This window comes from Saccopteryx bilineata, chromosome 5, assembly GCF_036850765.1.
Source record: "Saccopteryx bilineata isolate mSacBil1 chromosome 5, mSacBil1_pri_phased_curated, whole genome shotgun sequence".
Classification (NCBI taxonomy): Eukaryota; Metazoa; Chordata; class Mammalia; order Chiroptera; family Emballonuridae; genus Saccopteryx; species Saccopteryx bilineata.
The window spans coordinates 107,538,196-107,555,766 of NC_089494.1; the positions used below are offsets into that span (position 1 = coordinate 107,538,196).

The following is a 17,571-nucleotide window of genomic DNA, read 5'->3' on the forward strand; positions in this document are numbered from 1 at the left end:
ATTGCCATTTAATTATCTTCTGTGAACTGCCTATTTATATATATACTTTCCCTTTTTATACAAATATCCTATTCATTTGCAATTCTTTATAAATTTGGAATAGTGGTTCTTATCAGAATGTGTTTCAGAAAGTTTTTCTAGTCTGTGCCTTGAATTTTTATTTTCTTTATGCAATGTAGTGAAATACTTCAGTAGACTTCCCAGCTAGATAAAAGCGTTCTCCAAAGCATTTTTCCAAAAGTTGTATAGATTTGCTTTTCTCATGTAGTGGAATTTTTTAGACTTGTTTTTAAAGAGCAGTTTTAAGTTTACAAGAAAATCGAGAAGGTGTAGAGATTTTCTACATCCCCATTACCTCCACAAATGCACAGCCTCCCAAATGACCAACATCATTCACCAGAGTGGTTGGTACATTTGTACCAAGGATAAACCTATACTGACACATTATACTCACCCAAGTGCATAGTTTACCTTTGGGTTCATTCTTGGTGGTGATTACTTTATGGATTTGGACAATTTTTAAAAAATTTATTAAGTGAGAGGTGGGAAGCTGAGACAGACTTCCGCATGCACCCCAACCTGGATCCACCTGGCAAGCCCCCTACCAGGGCGATGCTCTGCTCATCTGTGTCTGTTGCTCCATTGCTCAGCAACTGAGCTATTTTATAGCACCTGAGGCTGAGGCCATGAAGCCATCCTCAGTGCCTGGGGCCAACTTGCTTGAACCAGTTGAGCCATGGCTGTGGGAGGAGAAAGGAGGGGGTGGAGAAGCAGATGGTCACTTCTCCTGTATGCCTTGACTGGGAATCGAACCTGGGACTTCCACACACCAGGCTGATGCTCTACCACTGAGCTAACCAGCCAGGGCCAGGTTTGGACAAATTTATAATGATATATATCCATCATTATAATACATGCAGAATATTTTCCCTGCCCCTAAAATAATTTGTGCTCTATTTATCTCCTCCTTTCCACTGACCCCTTGGGATCACAGATCATTTTATTGTCTCCATAATTTTGCCTTTTCTATAATGTCACATACCATAGTTGAAATCATGCAGTATATAGCCTTCTAAGATTGACTTCTTCTACTTTGTAATGTGATTTTATGGTTCCTCTATGTCTTCTCATGTCTTAATAGTTTATTGCTTTTTAATGCTGACTGATATTTCATTGTCTGAATGTACAATGGTTTATTTATCCATTCACCTGCTAAAGGGCATCTTTGTTACTTCCAAGTTTTGGCAATTATGAATAAAGCAGCTATAAACATTGGTGCAGGTTTTTATGCAGACATAAATTCTTCTTTGGGTAAATACCAACAAACACGATTACTGGGTCACATGATAAGAGTGTATTTAGTTTTGTAAGAAACTCCAATCTGTCTTCCAAAGTGGCTGTCCCATTCCCAGGGATGCATGAGAGGTTCTGTCACTCCATATCCTCATCACTGTTGGTGTCGTCACTAGTTTTGACTATCCTAATGGGTATGTAATGGTATCTCACTGATTTGTATTTTTTTGGTGACATGATATGTAATAGTATCTTTTCATATGCTTATTTGCAATTTTTATATCTTCTTCAGAGAGGTATCTGTTAAGGTCTTTGGTCCATTTTTTAACCAGGTTGTTTTCTTATTGTTGACTTTTATGAGTTGTTTGTATTCATGGATAACAGTTTTCTTGTTAATCAGATGTGTTTTTTGCAAATACTTATAATCAATGGCCTATCTTCTCATTCTTTTGATGATATATTTCACAGAGCAGAAGGTTTTATTTATTTATTTATTTATTTTTGTACTTTTCTGAAGTTGGAAATGGGGAGGCAGTCAGACAGACTCCTGCATGCGCCCAACCGGGATCCACCCAGCATGCCCACGAGGGGGTGATGCTCCGCCCATCTGGGGCGTTGCTCTGTTGCGACCAGAGCCATTCTAGCGCCTGAGGCAGAGGCCACAGAGCCATCCTCAGCGCCTGGGCCATCTTTGCTCCAATGGAGCCTTGGCTGTGGGAGGGGAAGAGAGAGACAGAGAGGAAGGAGAGGGGGAGGGGTGGAGAAGCAGATGGGCGCTTCTCCTGTGTGCCCTGACCAGGAATTGAACCCGGCACTCCTGCACACCAGGCTGACACTCTACCACTGAGCCAACTGGCCAGGGCCAGAAGGTTTTAATTTTAATGAAGTCTAGCTTATCAATTATTTCTGCCATGGATTATGCTTTGGGCATTGTATCTAAAAAGGCATTATTGTATGCAAGGTCATATAGGTTGTCTTACAGATTATCATCTAAGAATTTTTATAGTTTTGCATTTTACATTTAGGTCTATGATCCATTTTTAGTTAATTTTTGTGTGAAGGGTGCAAAGTCTATGACTGCATTCTTTTCTTTTCTTTTTTTTTCATGCCAATGTCCAGTTGTTCAAGCACCATTTGTTGGAGAGACTATCTTTGCTCTATTATACTGCCTTTGCTCTTTTGTCAAGATCAGTTGACTGTACGTATTTATGAAAGGCTATTTCTGGTCTTTCTATTCTGTTTCATTTGAACTGTTTGTCTATTCTTTTGCCAACGCACACTGTCTTGATTACTATAATTTCATAAGACTTGTAATTGGGTAGTGTCATACATTTAGTTTTTAATCCAAGCTTATTTTTTTAAGAGTGATATTAAGTAGGGTTCTAATTTTGTTTCCTTTCTTAGATGGAAAATTAACCTGATGCCATTGTTTCAGTAGTCAATCTTTCGCCACTAATTAATGATGTCATTTCTGTCATTACTTTGGTTCCTTATAGCTGGTTCTGTTTCTAGGTTCTTTTTAGTCCATTGATGCATTTATCTATCTCCTTACCTATTTACCTACCTTTACAGTATAGTGCCTGATCCTTTTTTGAATGTGAGTGGAGTCACCATTCTTAAATATTAGTTGGTTATTTTTAGCCTTTTTCTGTTTTATAAGAATTAGAAGATCATTTTACAGAAGAAGTCATGTGGAGAGTGGTAGGAAGGGCAGAGATGCAAAAAGGGCTGCCCCCACTTCCATGGGCAGCAGCTGAGTTTCCAGAGGAATATCTCAGCTATAAGGGTTCCCCTTAGAAGTGTGGGGTCTCAACCTGAATCTGGGCTTACCAGCCCAGGGAACCAGAGCCAGAAAAAAGTGCACACAAAACATCTGGCTGTGAAATGGTGCAGGCGTTCATGTCTATTAAGACAGGAATCCAGTACAGACACAGGTACCCTCTTAAAGGGCCAACACACAAAACTTCGTTCCCAGCCATTTAGCCTGAGCTCTGGCAGAGGGTGGTCAAAGCAGACTAGAGTAGTGAGGACCATCTAGGGTTCATGGCTCTGGGTAGAACGCTAAAAGGACAGCCAGGAGGGTTCCTGTGCTGAGTCATTTTCCCATACTGCAGATGCCATCTTTCTCCCCTCCCATGGCATAAGCCTGGGGGAAAGCAACAGCCTCACCCTCTTGACTCTCTGTTACACCACTCTGTGGAGCTCACACTCTGCTGAGAAGTCAGGTGCCTTGGCTGGGATGTAGAGGTCTGGGAAGGCTCAGGGGGTGTCAGTGGCCAGGTTGTATGGTTTTGGGATAGGCATCATTCTGCCACTTTCTATGAACCTGACTGGTGCTTCCCCCTCAAGAGAGTTCTGCTAGAACCACTCTCTGGGCTTCAAGTGGCCCTACCTGCCCAAATCCAAGTGACTCCTTCCTACTGAGGCTGGGACAAAATCTGGAACAGACTGAACTGTTTGGCTCTGAGGTGGGGGCCACACCACCTTCCTAAACCTGATCATCGCCTCCCCCATTATGGGAGATCCACTAGCCCTGTCGTTCTGACTCCCAGCTGCCTGAACCTACTGAACTCCATTGTTTCCCAGCAGAATCTGGGACAGACTGAACTGTATGTCTCTAGCCCAGGGGACATTTTCCTCATGTACAGCTGACTGGAGCAGAACCCGCCCTTCACTCCCTAGTACCCTGTCCCAACACAAAGTTATGCAAGCACCCAGCTGGTAGCAGCTAGATTGGTATGCCCTGTAACATTTGCAGAGCGGCCTCAGAGCCAGCACTGACACTGAATTTGAACATGTATCAATCTGGTGCACACCACTCACCCCTACTTCATGGCTCTATGAGAATCTACCTCACACAACTTAAGTAGGCTTTTAGTAACTGAGCTTAATAGGCAGCCAGCAGGCAGAGGCATATGTAGGCAGATCTTGGGGTACTGCAGGACGTTTGTTGATGTGCCCCCCGGCCCAGTGCTGGTAAAATCTAGCCTTGGTGAGCAGCTCAGTCCTTCCCATACTCATCCAGACCCAGCAGAGGCACCCACAAACTGAATTGCTTGCAATTCCAAACATGTTGCCCAGAGCCAGACACAGGCAGGGCAGTGTCTTATATTGGCCTGCACCAGAGTCCCTCCTAAGAGTCTCAGAATCAATACAACCAGAGGACAGATTCAGACAACATCAGAGTAGTATACAATAAGCTTCACAAGTGGCATATCCAAAGGGAGATCTTGGCAGGCACAAGACCCTGCTGAGACAAATTCTGATTTGTGTGGTCAGCACTGTACAGCAGCTTACACCTATAGTCAAGGTTGAGCCTGACAGTCAATCAGCATGAGTGTCAATCCCACACATAAATGGGCCAATAGAAATCATGACTCAATTACAACAGTAGGACAGAAATAACACACACAAGGGACATCCTGGAGCTCAGGTGATCAAGGAGGCTACACCACTGGACCATACAGGACACTTACTATGTAAGGCCACCCTACGAAGACTAGGAGTCAGAGCAGATCTATGTATTACATAGAACAAACACAAAGAGGCAGCCAAAATGGGGAGACAAAGAAACATGCCTCAAATAAAAGAACAGGAGAGATCTCCAGAAAAAGAGCTAAATGAAATTAATGGAAATAATATATCAGATATAGAGTTTAAAGAAATGGTTATAAGGATGCTAAACAGCATGAAAAAGAACCTACACTGCTCACAAAAATTAGGGGATTAGGGAATGTTCTGATACTCCAGTACTTTCAGCCTTTTATATAGTGCATTATCACCAATGAAATAAAGGTTTGCTTTGCATCTCATTTGCATAATCAAATAACCTTCTTTGACTTGTCATCTGCTTTTCTGATGTTCATGTTTAATTAAAAAATCAAAAATTTTTAATAGCTTCATATTCATTTTGAAATATCCCCTAAGTTTTGTGAGAAGTATAGAAATCATGAAAAGGGACAAGTCAGAAATGCAGAATAAAATATTTGACATCAAGATACACAGTAGGTTGGATGAAGCAGAGGATAAAATCAGTGATTTGGAAGACAATGTAGAAAATAACACCAGGCATAGCAGCAAAAAGAAAAGAAATGTTGTGGTTTTTCGGGTTTTTTTTTTTGTTGTTGTTGTTGTTTTTTTTTAATGAAGAAGTATAAGGAGCATCTGGGACAACATGAAGCATAAAACATTCAACATGGGAACCAGGAGGAAAAGAGAGCAAGGATTAAGAAATTGTTTGAAGAAATAATTCCTGAAAATTCTGATTTGTGTGGTCAGCATTGTACAGAAGTGCTTCTTCCTTCAACAGATTAGGTGAAAGAAATCCTAATCTGGTGAAGGATAAAGCAGTCCTCAGTGAAAAGTTCATAGGATTAAAGGCCTACCACAAGAAACAAGAAAAATCTCAAATAAGCAGTCTAATTTCACACTTAAAGAAACTAGAAAGAGGACATGAAACAAAGCCCATAGTGAGCAGATGAAATGAAATAATAAAGATAAGAGCAGAAATAAATGAAATAGATTCTTAAAGAAACAATACAAAAGGTCAATGTAACCAAGAGCTGGTATTTTGTAAAGATGAATAAGATTGACAAACCTTTAACCAGACTCATCAGGAAAAAAGAGGAAGAACCCAAGTAAATAAAATCAGAAATGAAGTGAGGAAGTAACAACTGGCACCAAAGAAATACAAAGGGTTATAAAAAAATATTACCAACAAGTATATGCCAACAATTTGGACAATCTGGAAAAAAATGGATAAATTCTTAGAAATATACTATCTTCCAAAACTGAATAAGAAAGTCAGATTACAACTAGTGAAACTGAAGTGGTAATAAAAAACTTCCCAATAAACAAAAGTCCTGGGCCAGATGGCTTCACCGGTGAATTTTATCAAGCATTCAAAGAAGAACTAACACTTACCTTCTCAAATGATTCCAAACAATTCAAGAAGAAAGAAGGTTCCTAAACTCATTTTATGAGGCCAGCATTATCCTAATTCCAAAAGCAGATAAAGATACTACAAAGAAAGATAATTGTAGGCCAATATCCCTGATGAATATAGATGCTAAAATCCTCAACAAAAATATTACAAATCACATCCAGCAATTCATTCAAAAAGATCATACACCACGATCAAATAGGGTTTATTCTGGGGATGCAAAGTTGGTACATATCCACAAATCAATCAACATGGTACACCACATGAACAAAATGAAGGATAAAAACTACATGATAATATCAATAGATACAGAAAAAATAATCTGATAAAATCCAGCATTCATTTATGATAAAAACTCTTGGCAAAGTGAGCATAGAGGGAACCTACCTCAATGTTATAAAGGCCATCTATGACAAACCCACAGCCAACATCTTACTCAATGGGCAAAAACTACAAGCATTTCTCTTAAGGTTGATAACAAGAAAGGTATGTCCACTTTTACCCCTCTTATTCAACATAGTACTGGAAGTCCAAGCCACAGCAGTAGGACAAGATGAAGAAATAAAAGGCATCCAAATGGGAAAGAAAGAAGTAAAACTGTTATTATTTTCAGAAGACATGATACTATACATATATTTTACCAAAGAACCACTAGAAGTGATAAATAAATTCAGTAAAGTATCAGGATAAAAAATAAATATCCAGAAATAAGTTGTATTTTTATACACCAATAATGAACTATCAGATAGGGAAATTAAGAAAGCAATTCCACTTACAGTTGCCTAGTAAAAGTAAAATACAATACTTATGAATACATTTAACGAAGGATGTAAAAGACTTGTACTGGAAACTTATAAGACACTGAAGAAAGAAACTGCAGAATATATAAATTAGTAGAAGCATATACCATGTTTATGGATAGAAAGAATTATCATGATTAAAAATGTCCATTCTACCCAAAGCAATCTATAGATTCAACACAATTCCTATTGGGGCAAGGGTTCCACAAGAAGGTTGGGGGAGGGAGGTGGAAGGATAGAGCAAAAACAGGAAAAAAATCATGGACATGGACAACAGTGTGATAAATGCTGGGATGGGGCTGGTAGAGGAGGGTATAGGGGTATAAATGGTGATGGATGAAGACTTGACTTGGGGGGCGGGTGAATACACAATTCATGGTACAGAGATGTGTTGTAAAACTAGGCACCTAAAACTCATATTATTATGTTAACTAGTGGCCCTAATAGATTCAATTAAAAAAAAAGATACTAATAGAACTAGAACAAATATTCCAAAAATATATATGGGACCACAAAAGACCCCAAATTACCACAGAAATCTTGAGAAAGAAGAGCAAAGTTCAAGGAAGCATGCTACCTGATATCAAACTATACTACAAGGCTATCGTAATCAAAACAGCATAAAACCATACTGGTATAAAACCAGACATATAAAGCAATGGAACAGAAAGCCTATAAATAAACCCATACCTTTATGGTCAATTAATATTTGACAAAGGAGGTAAAAACATACAATTGGGTAAAGATAGTCTATTCAATAAATGGTGCTGGGAAAATTGAACAGGTATGTGCAAAAAGAAAAAAATGAAACTAGACCACCTTAAAGCACACACATGAATAAACTTAAAATGAATTAAAGACTTATATATTAGACTCATAAACCATAAAAATCCTAGAAGAAAACATAGGTAGTAAAATTTTGGACATTTCTCTTAGCAATGTTTTTTACTGGTATATATCCTCAGCAAGGGAATCAAAAGAAAAACAACAACTGGGTCTACATTAAACTAAAAAGTTTTTGCATTGCAAAGGAAACCATCAACAAAATGAAAAGACAGCCAACTGAACAGGAGAATATATTCGTCAATGATACATCTGACAATGGGTTAATATCCAAAATGTCTAAAGAGCTTATGAAACTCAACACTAAAACTGCAACAATCCAATTAAAAAATGGGCAAAGAACCAGAGTAGACACTTCTCCAAAGAGGACATACGGACGGTTAATAGATATAGGAAAAGATGCTCAACATCACTAATCATCAGAGAAATGCAAAGTAAAACCGCAATGAGATATCATCTCACCTGTCAGAATGGTGTTGGCAAGGGTGTGGAGAAAAGTGTTGGCAAGGGTGTGGAGAAAAGGGAACCTTTGTTTATTTTTGGTGGAAATGCAGATTGGGCAGCCACTGGAAGCAGTATGGCCTGACCTGTGGTGGTGCAGTGGATAAGGCATTGACCTGGAACGCTGAGGTTGCTGGTTTGAAACCCTGGACTTCCCTGGTCAAGGCACATATGGGAGTTGATGCTTCCTGCTCCTCCCCCCTTTTCTCTCTCTTCTCTCCCCTCTCTTTATAAAAATGAATAAATAAATAAATTTTTTTTAAAGCCGTATTGAGTTAACTGAGAAAATTTAAAAAATGAAACTGCTCATGACCTAGCGATTCCACCTAGGGGAATATATATATCTGAAGAAACCGAACACTGATTCAAAAGGATATATGCATCCTTATATTGATTGCAGCATTATCTAGAATAACCAAGATTTGGAAGCAGCTGAAATGTCTATCAGTAGATGAGTGGATAAAAAAGCTGTGGTAGGTTTACACAATTGAATACTACTAGGCCATAAAAAAGAAGGAAAGAGGCCCTGGCCGGTTGGCTCAGTGGTAGAGCATCGGCCCGGCGTGCAGGAGTCCCAGGTTCAATTCCCGGCCAGGGCACACAGGAGAAGCGCTCGTCTGCTTCTCCACCCTTCCCCCTCTCATCCTCTCTGTCTCTCTCTTCCCCTCCCGCAGCTGAGGCTCCATTGGGGCAAAGATGGCCAGGGCGCTGAGGATGGCTCTGTGGCCTCTGCCTCAGGCGCTAGAATGGCTCTGGATGCAACAGAGCGACGCCCCGGATGGGCAGAGCATTGCCCCCAGTGGGCGTGCCGGGTGGATCCCGGTCGGGTGCATGCGGGAGTCTGTCTGACTGCCCCCCCACCCCGTTTCCAGCTTTGGAAAAATGCAAAAAAAAAAAAAAAAGAAGGAAAGCTTACCTTTTCTGACAGCATGGATGGGTTTGGAGAGCATTATGCTAAGTGAAATAAGCCAGTTAGGAAAAGACAAGTATCACATGATTTACCTCATATGGGAATCTAGTGAATAAAATAAACTAGCAAAGAAAATAAAAATAGACTCACAGATACAGAGAACAGACTGAGAGCTGTCAGAGTGGAGAGGGGTGCAGGGCTTATGAAAAAGGTGAAGAGATTTAAAAAAAAGACTCATAGTCAGACAACAGTATGGTTATACCAGAGGGAAAGGGAGGTGGGGAATACAGAGGAGAGTAAAGGGGGATAAATGGCGGTGGAAGAAAGCTTGACTTGGGGTGGTGAACCCACAATACAATATAAAAATGATGTGTTACAGAATTGTACACCTAAAGGCTATATAATTTTATTAAACAATATCACCCCAGTAAATTCAATAAAATGTATAAAAAGATAATTAGACAATCAGCTGATAAAGTTCAGTGTATAAACTTGCTAGGATTTTGATAGCTAATGTTTCACATTTAAAGATTAAATCAAGAAATTACATGTTTTAATTTAATATATGTGTTTCTATTTAGTTTATCTTTATATTTATTCCTATGTATCTTCTAAATTTTTTGACTATACTATTTTTAAATGGATTTTCAAAAAATATTATATTCCTAATAATACATATTTCCAATGATTTTCTAATAATAAGGTTATGGACACTGTTTGTTTTAGTATGTTGCTCTTTTATGTAGTAGACATTCTATTTTTTTCAAATATCTGATGATTTGCTCTAAGTTCTCCATAATTTTCTGTGGAAATAATGATATTGACTATAAATAATGATGGCTTTATTCATTGCTTTCTTGTTCTTACCTTTTCTTTCTTTATGTTGTTGCTTAATCTAAGATCTCACAGAAACGTGAAGAGGAGTGGTGAAAGGGACATCATTGTTCGAAGCAATAGCATTACCATCATTATTGCTACTGTTATTTTTCACATTGATGGATTTAGTTTGATTTAGGGCTTTTGAGCTTACATTACATTTTTACATCTGATCCATGTTTGCTTTAGTATCAAGGTCATTCTACGTGACTCATAAATGTCCTTGCCTCTTTCTATTTTCTCCCTTTTCTCTTCTTTCTTTTTCTTTCTTCCCTCTTTACTTTTTAGTCCCTAGAACTCTTCATAAGAGATGGCTATTAGAATTTTTTATTGTTTTCAAGTTTTTTTAAAAAATTGCCTTGTAAAGAATCTGGGCCCACAGTTCAACAATAATAAGATAAATTACCCAATTTAAAAATGAGCATAGGACTTGAAATTTTCGAAAAAAGATATACAAATGACCAATAAGCACATAAAAAGATACCGAACATTATTAGGCATTAGGAAAATGCAAATTAGAGCTACATGAGATACCCCTTTACTCACTATGATGGCTATAATCAGTAATAATAAATATTAATAAATGTTGGTGAGAATGTGGAGAAATTGAAAGCCATATACATTGCTGGTGGAAATGTAAACTGGTGTAGCTGCTTTATTTATGCACGCGCGCGCACACACACAGACACACACATACTCACATGAGAAATGAAAGCATATATCCACACAAAAACTTGTACATGAACGTATTTAGCAGTATTTTTTATGATAGGCAAAGAATAGAAATAACCCAAGTGGCATATGCATACAATGGAATATTATTTGGCAATAAGAAGGAATTAAGTACTGCTAAATGCTATAGCATGGACAACTCTTGAAAACATGCTGAGTGAAAAAAGCCAAACACAAAATGACACATATTGTTTGAAGGCATTTATATGAAATGTCCAGAATAGGCAAATATACAGACATAGAAAGTAGAGGCCCTGGCTGGTTGGCTCAGTGGTAGTGCATCAGTCGGGCCTCTGGATATCCTGGCCTTGATTCCCGGCCAGGGCACACAGGAGAAGTGCCCATCTGCTTTTCCACCCCTCCCCCTCTTGCTTCTCTCTCTCTCTCTCTCTCTCTCTCTGTCTCTCTCTTCTCCTCCCCTTTTGCAGCCATGGCTCAATTGGAACAAGTTGGCACCAGGTGCTGAGGATGGCTCCATGGCCTCCACCTCAGGCACTAAAAAATGGTTCTGGTTGCAATGGAGCAAGGGCACCAGATGGGCAGACCATGGTCCCCTAGTGGGCTTGCAGGGTGGGTCCTGGTCAGGGTGCATGTGGGAGTCTGTTTCTACCTCCCCTCCTCTCACTAAATTAAAAAAAAAGAAAGTAAATAATTGGTTAATGAAGTTCTGATGCGTACTATACCATAGACAAATCTTGAAAACATTATGCTAAGTGAAAGAAACCAAGCACAAAAGATCACTTATTGTATGACTGCATTTATAAGAAATGTCTAGAATAGGCAAATTTATAGACATAAAGTATGGCTAAAGAATGAGGAAGGACTGCTAATAGGTAATGTGGGTTTCTTTTTGGGGTGATAAAAGTCTTCTGCACTTAAATGATGATGAGGGTTCCACAACATGCATATACTAAAAACAAATGCATTGTATACTTTAGGTGAAATTTATGTTATGTCTCAATAAAGATGTTAAAATCTGGGCCTATTTTTTGCACATGTAATAAACTTTTTTTATCTATTACTGATTTGACTTACTGTATTGATTATGGTCCTGTTGGCTCTTGAGTGAGTTTTATTAAAAGTTTGAAAAAAATTTTAGGACATTGATCATTCTACCTGTGTTTTAAAATTTATTGACATAAAATCACTCATAGTGAAGTAGCCATATTATTTTAAATCTCTGTTGTATCCTTAGTTACAGAGCTTTTTTTTATTCTTGACCTTATTGATCTATCTCTGCTGTTTATCATTGATCTAAGAAGATATTGTTTTATTTATCTTTTATTAGTGCTTTGTGTTGTATTTTATTAAACTTTAATTTTATCTTTATTGTTTTTATTCTATTGTTCTTTTTCTATCCTCTTTGGTTGGATGCTTTGCACATTAATTTTTTATTTTTCTTCACTTGTAGAATATGCACTAGAATTATTAATTTATTTCTATGTGCTACTTTAGTTTCTTCTACTTTATGAATTTTGATACATATTTTTAAGTTTAAGACACAAAATTCTAATTTTTCTAACAATTCCTTTGTAACTGATAATTGGTCTATAGGCTTTAGAATGTATATGTTTTTATTTAAAAATTCAAATATAAAAATGAAAAGTCAAAGCAATAAAACACTCATCACTCTACAGCAGTGGTAGTCAACCTGGTCCCTACCGCCCACTAGTGGGCATTGCAGCTTTCATGGTGGGTGGTAGCGGAGCAACCAAAGTATAAATAAAAAGATAGATTTAACTATAGTAGTTGTTTTATAAAGATTTATTCTGCCAAACTTAGCAAAAATCCAACATAAAGTACTTGGTAAGTAATTATTATTATATGCTTTAACTTGCTGTAACTCTGCTTTATAAATTTTATAAAGTAAAGTTACTTCCCTACTTTATAAATTACCATTACTGTGGAACTGGTGGACAGTTAGAAAATTTTACTACTAACAGAGATATAAAAGTGGGCAGTAGGTATAAAAAGGTTGACTACCCCTGCTCTACAACTTATTATCAACAAACACTTTTGTTTCATATTGTTTTTCAATGCAATTCGCAAACACCATGATAATTCAATTCTAAATACTTTAGCATGTGTTGTTTTAAAATAAGAATCACTTTCTTTATAACTACAATGTTATATGTGCCCTTAGCAAAATTAGTAAGAATTCTCTTATCTAATTTCAGTCTTACACTTATCTAATTATTTCCAAACTGTCTTTTCTCACTTTATTTTGGACCGAGATCCAATCCCAATAGTTTTATTTTGCTATGTCTTGTCTCTTTCAATCTGGTTAAGTCCCTCTACTGTCTTCCACCTGTAGACAATAACTTTGTGAAGAGCTCCAGAACATTCTATTCTGCATATGGCTTATTGTTTCTTTTGATGTCATTTATCTGATCCTCTATCTTCTATACTTTTTGTAGGCTGGAACTTACATCAAAAGTCTTGTTTAAATTTAGATTAAATATGGTTTTTCTTTGCAAGAATACCTCAGTAGCAATGTTATGTACGTCTCATGAAGCATAATATGAGGAACCAGTCACGTGATCTCCCCCTTGTATAATATCAATATAATATTTCTTCTTTATAATTAGAAAAAATAGCCTGACCAGGCGGTGGCACAGTGGATAGAGCACTGGACTGGGATGCCGAGGACCCAGGTTCGAGACCCCGAGGTCACCAGCTTGAGCATGGGCTCATCTGGTTTGAGCAAAAGCTCACCAGCTTGGACCCAAGGTCACTGGCTCGAGCAAGGGGTTACTCGGTCTGCTGAAGGCCCACGGTCAAAGCACATACGAGAAAGCAATCAATGAACTACTAAGGTGTAGCAATGTGCAACGAAAAACTGATGATTGCTTCTCTTCTCTCCATTCCTATCTCTCTGTCCCTGACTATCCCTCTCTCTGACTCTCTCTCTGTCTCTGTTAAAAAAAAAACACAGGAGGTGATATTTGGTACTATATGAATGATCTATTTCCTATCAGTCTTTTACTTAATGACTTCAGCTCTATTGGTAATCCTTTAATGATTTTTTTATTTTGAAATTAAATTTAATGAGGTTGCATTGATCAATAAGAGTACATAGGTTTCAGGTGAACATCTCTGTAGCATTTGAACTGTTGATTGCCTTGTGTGTCCGTCACCCAAAGTCAAATCATTTCCCATCACCGTGCATTTGTCCCTCTTTACTCCTCTCCCCCACCACCTCCCCTGGGTAACCATTTCACTTTTATCTATGTCCAGTTTTATATCTCAGTTTTATATCTCACCTAGGTGCTGTATAATTTGTCCCTCTCTATTCATAATCCTTATTTGGATCTGTCACTTCCCTGGGGATTACAGACTGGTACTGTTTCTGAGGAAAGCTTCCTCTTCTCAGATGGGTAAGCCTTATAATTTCCCTACCCTTGCAAAATTAAGTTCTTTAATTTTTTTTTTTTTTGGCATTTTTCTGAAGCTGGAAACGGGGAGGCAGTCAAACAGACTCCTGCATGCACCCGACCGGGATCCACCCGGCATGCCCACTGGTGGGCGATGATCTGCCCCTCTGGGGCGTTGCTCTGTTGCATCCAGAGCCATCCTAGCGCCTGAGGCAGAGGCCACGGAGCCATCCTCAGTGCCCGGGCCATCTTTACTCCAATGGAGCCTTGGCTGCAGGAGGGGAAGAGAGAGACAGAGAGGAAGGAGAGGGGGAGGGGTGGAGAAACAGATGGGAGCTTCTCCTGTGTGCCCTGGCCGGAATCTAACGCAGGACTCCTGCATGCCAAGTCGATGCTCTACCACTGAGCCAACTGGCCAGGGCCAAGTTCTTTAATCTTTTAAAAATATTTTTATTAAGGTTTAATTTGCATGCATGCAATAAAATTTACCAGTTTTTAGGTGTACAATTCAATGAGTTTGACAAAATACACACAGTTTTGTGATGGCCACCACAATCATGATACAGAATATTTCCCATATGCCAAATACCTCCCTGTACCTCCCTACAGTCAATCCCCTTTCCAGGTCCAGCCCCAGCCCCAGCCCCAAACAACTGATCTGCCTTTTATCTTGAGAGTTTTTCAGAGTCAAAAGGAGTCAGACAAAAGTCAGTCACAAAGTATGACAATAGACAATTTAGCCAGTAACTTTGAGAAACTCTATGAGAGCTTTCCTATATGTTCTTTTGGGTTTTCTATGGAGACAGTTATATCAGGAAACTATGATTAGCAAATCATTCCCTTCTTTTTGAAATACCTGTTATAGTAAATTTTGGGGGAGCCCTCTCTCTTGGTTTGCCCTCTCTTTTCACCTTCTTGACTTTTCGCAGTTGGAATACCTTTCCGGATTCAGTCCTCAAACATCTTTTCATTTTTAACTATTTTAACAGACTTAATGACCTACCTTATCTGATGGATTTCATTTAACTATCTATACTTTATATAACTCCCAGATTTACATCTCTACCCTGGACTGGTATCCTGATTCTTGAATATTTATTTGACTGTCCACTTACGATCTCATTTTGGTTGGTAAACATCAATAACAATAATAACCACCAAAACAAACCCCACTAACACAAGCTTACCACCACAAGTATTTACATGGTGCTTAACAAAAATAAGGGGCTATTCAAGGAGCTTTGCATGCGTTAACTATTTTTTAAATTTAACTTAATAGGCACCCTAATCTTAACACATCTAAAACTGCACACCTGTTTCTTCTACTAAAATTTATTCTACCCCATTTAGTCTTCCCCTTTTTAATTATTGAATAATAGCATCTCCATTCTTTTGGCTACTAAGGCCCAACCCTTGGGGTTATTCTTCCATTCTTCCATTTTTTCCAACCACCCCTGTTCTGAGCAAATGCTTTCGGCTCTAAATTCAAAACAATCCAAATGGCTACCAGTTCTCGTTTACTTTCTTGTCATGGCCCTGGTCACATCATGCCCTCCCATATAGATTCCTGCAATAGCCTAACAACAGATCTGTCCCTTTCCTCCTTTTCCACCTGTAACTAATTCACAACATGGTAGCCAGAGTGATCCACTAAACAAAGCCAGTCCATGAAACTCCTCTGCTCACAACCCTCTGTGTCTGTGTCCTCCCATATTACTCAGAGTAAAAACCAAAGTCCTTAAGTTGGTTTGTTAAATCCCACCTACCCCCATTAACCTCTCTCCTCACTGTGTTCCATCCCTTCTGCCTCACTGCTTCTTCTAGACCTCACTGGCACAATCATATCTAAGAACTTGTCCTTGACTTATATTTACTTACGGGGAAAAGTAACACTTGACCCTCAATTTACCTCACCTGTCAAGCCAGAGTGATATATTTGACTTTACCCTGATTTGTAAATAAAAACTCCACACCATCAGTATTTATGGTGCCCACAGTGCTGCTGTAAGCACCACGAGGCTATGAAATAAGTAGAAGACAGTCTCTGCCTGGATAAGTAGGGGCTTAATGTGGCTTGGCCACACTTCTCAGCCACAGCATAAAACAAAATAAGGATTTGAATAGAGTTTTAAATTAAACTCTATTCAGTTTCTACAGTAAAAATATACGTATTTTTGCCTACCTCTTACACCTATCTGAATAAATGGCTTACAAATTTTCCCCTTCAACATTTCAACTGGCGATTTGTTTAACCAACAAATTATTTCCCCAACAAATACTGTCAGTCAGGGTAATTGAACAGTTCCCAGCACTTGGGAAGAATATACAAAACCAGGCACAGTCCAATCGGTTGTATCCTTTATGCTTTAAGACTTGTTTATATATATCTAGGACTATTCTTATTTTTATTATTAAAAAAACTTTTTTTTTGCTGTAATCCTCATAAAACTATACCAGTAGAAACATCTGGTTACCTTGAAGTGGTGTATTTAAAATAGTTCAAAGTATATTATCAAAAGGAGCACATTATTTCACCTGAAGAATAAATTATTTTAGTTTAAAAAAGTATCTGCTTTAGAATTCTTTTCTAATAAAATGACATTGCTTTTAAAATATTTCCATGAGAAAATGGGAAAAGATATGTATGTCTAAATTCTTTCAATTCAAAATGAAGCTGAACCGAGTTCAGCATTTTCTTGCCCAAAGCAATTTTCATTTTGTCTCCCAAATGTCAACAGGAGGCAAAGGGCCCAGCTTCGTTGCCAATTGCATGCCAGTTCTCCCTCCATAAGCTTTACTCCCAAATGCTCTTGGGGACTAACTCATGACTCCAGACAAACTGTTAGTTCCAGCTCTTACCTGCCAATTGCAATAATTTGGATTTCTGTGCCAGTCTCTGGGTCAGCCTGCTGATAAGATTACAGGACCTGTTTGTTTAATTCATTAGCAGAAATTCCTTCCACTCAAATACAGCAAAGGGCGGTTTGGGGTGGTGGTGGGGTGGGGTATGACCAGCGGCCAGAATGGATTGGTTTTTCTTACTAGGAAGTAGGAAAGGAAAGCACTATTTCCTCTTTGGGATCCCCATTTCCCCTTTCAGTTCCTCTGTTGGGGCAGACAATAGAAACTTCTAGGCACCCCTATCCAAGCACCCAGTTCTTGTCACCCCGTCGCCCCCTTCTCTCCTCCCCTCCCTGCACCCACCGGCTTCCTTAACTCGAGCTCCAGGCGGAGATTTGTCAGAACCGTTCGGTTGAGACTGATTTTGATTGCAGCAGATGGGCTGGATTTGACAGCCCG

The 17,571-nt window shown here is 38.7% G+C and overlaps 1 protein-coding gene and 1 long non-coding RNA gene across 7 annotated transcripts in view; one reads left to right on the forward strand and one right to left on the reverse strand.

Moving 5' to 3' along the window:
- The window catches only part of LOC136306845 (uncharacterized), a 43,055-nt gene extending 25,811 nt beyond the window's left edge, over positions 1-17,244 (reverse strand). Inside the window, exon 1 of the long non-coding RNA XR_010725693.1 lies at positions 17,131-17,244. This is a non-coding gene — a long non-coding RNA (uncharacterized lncRNA). The remainder of the gene's footprint in view (positions 1-17,130) is intronic.
- The window catches only part of NCKAP5 (NCK associated protein 5), a 1,181,736-nt gene that overhangs the window by 512,066 nt on the left and 652,099 nt on the right, over positions 1-17,571 (forward strand). The window lies entirely within an intron of this gene.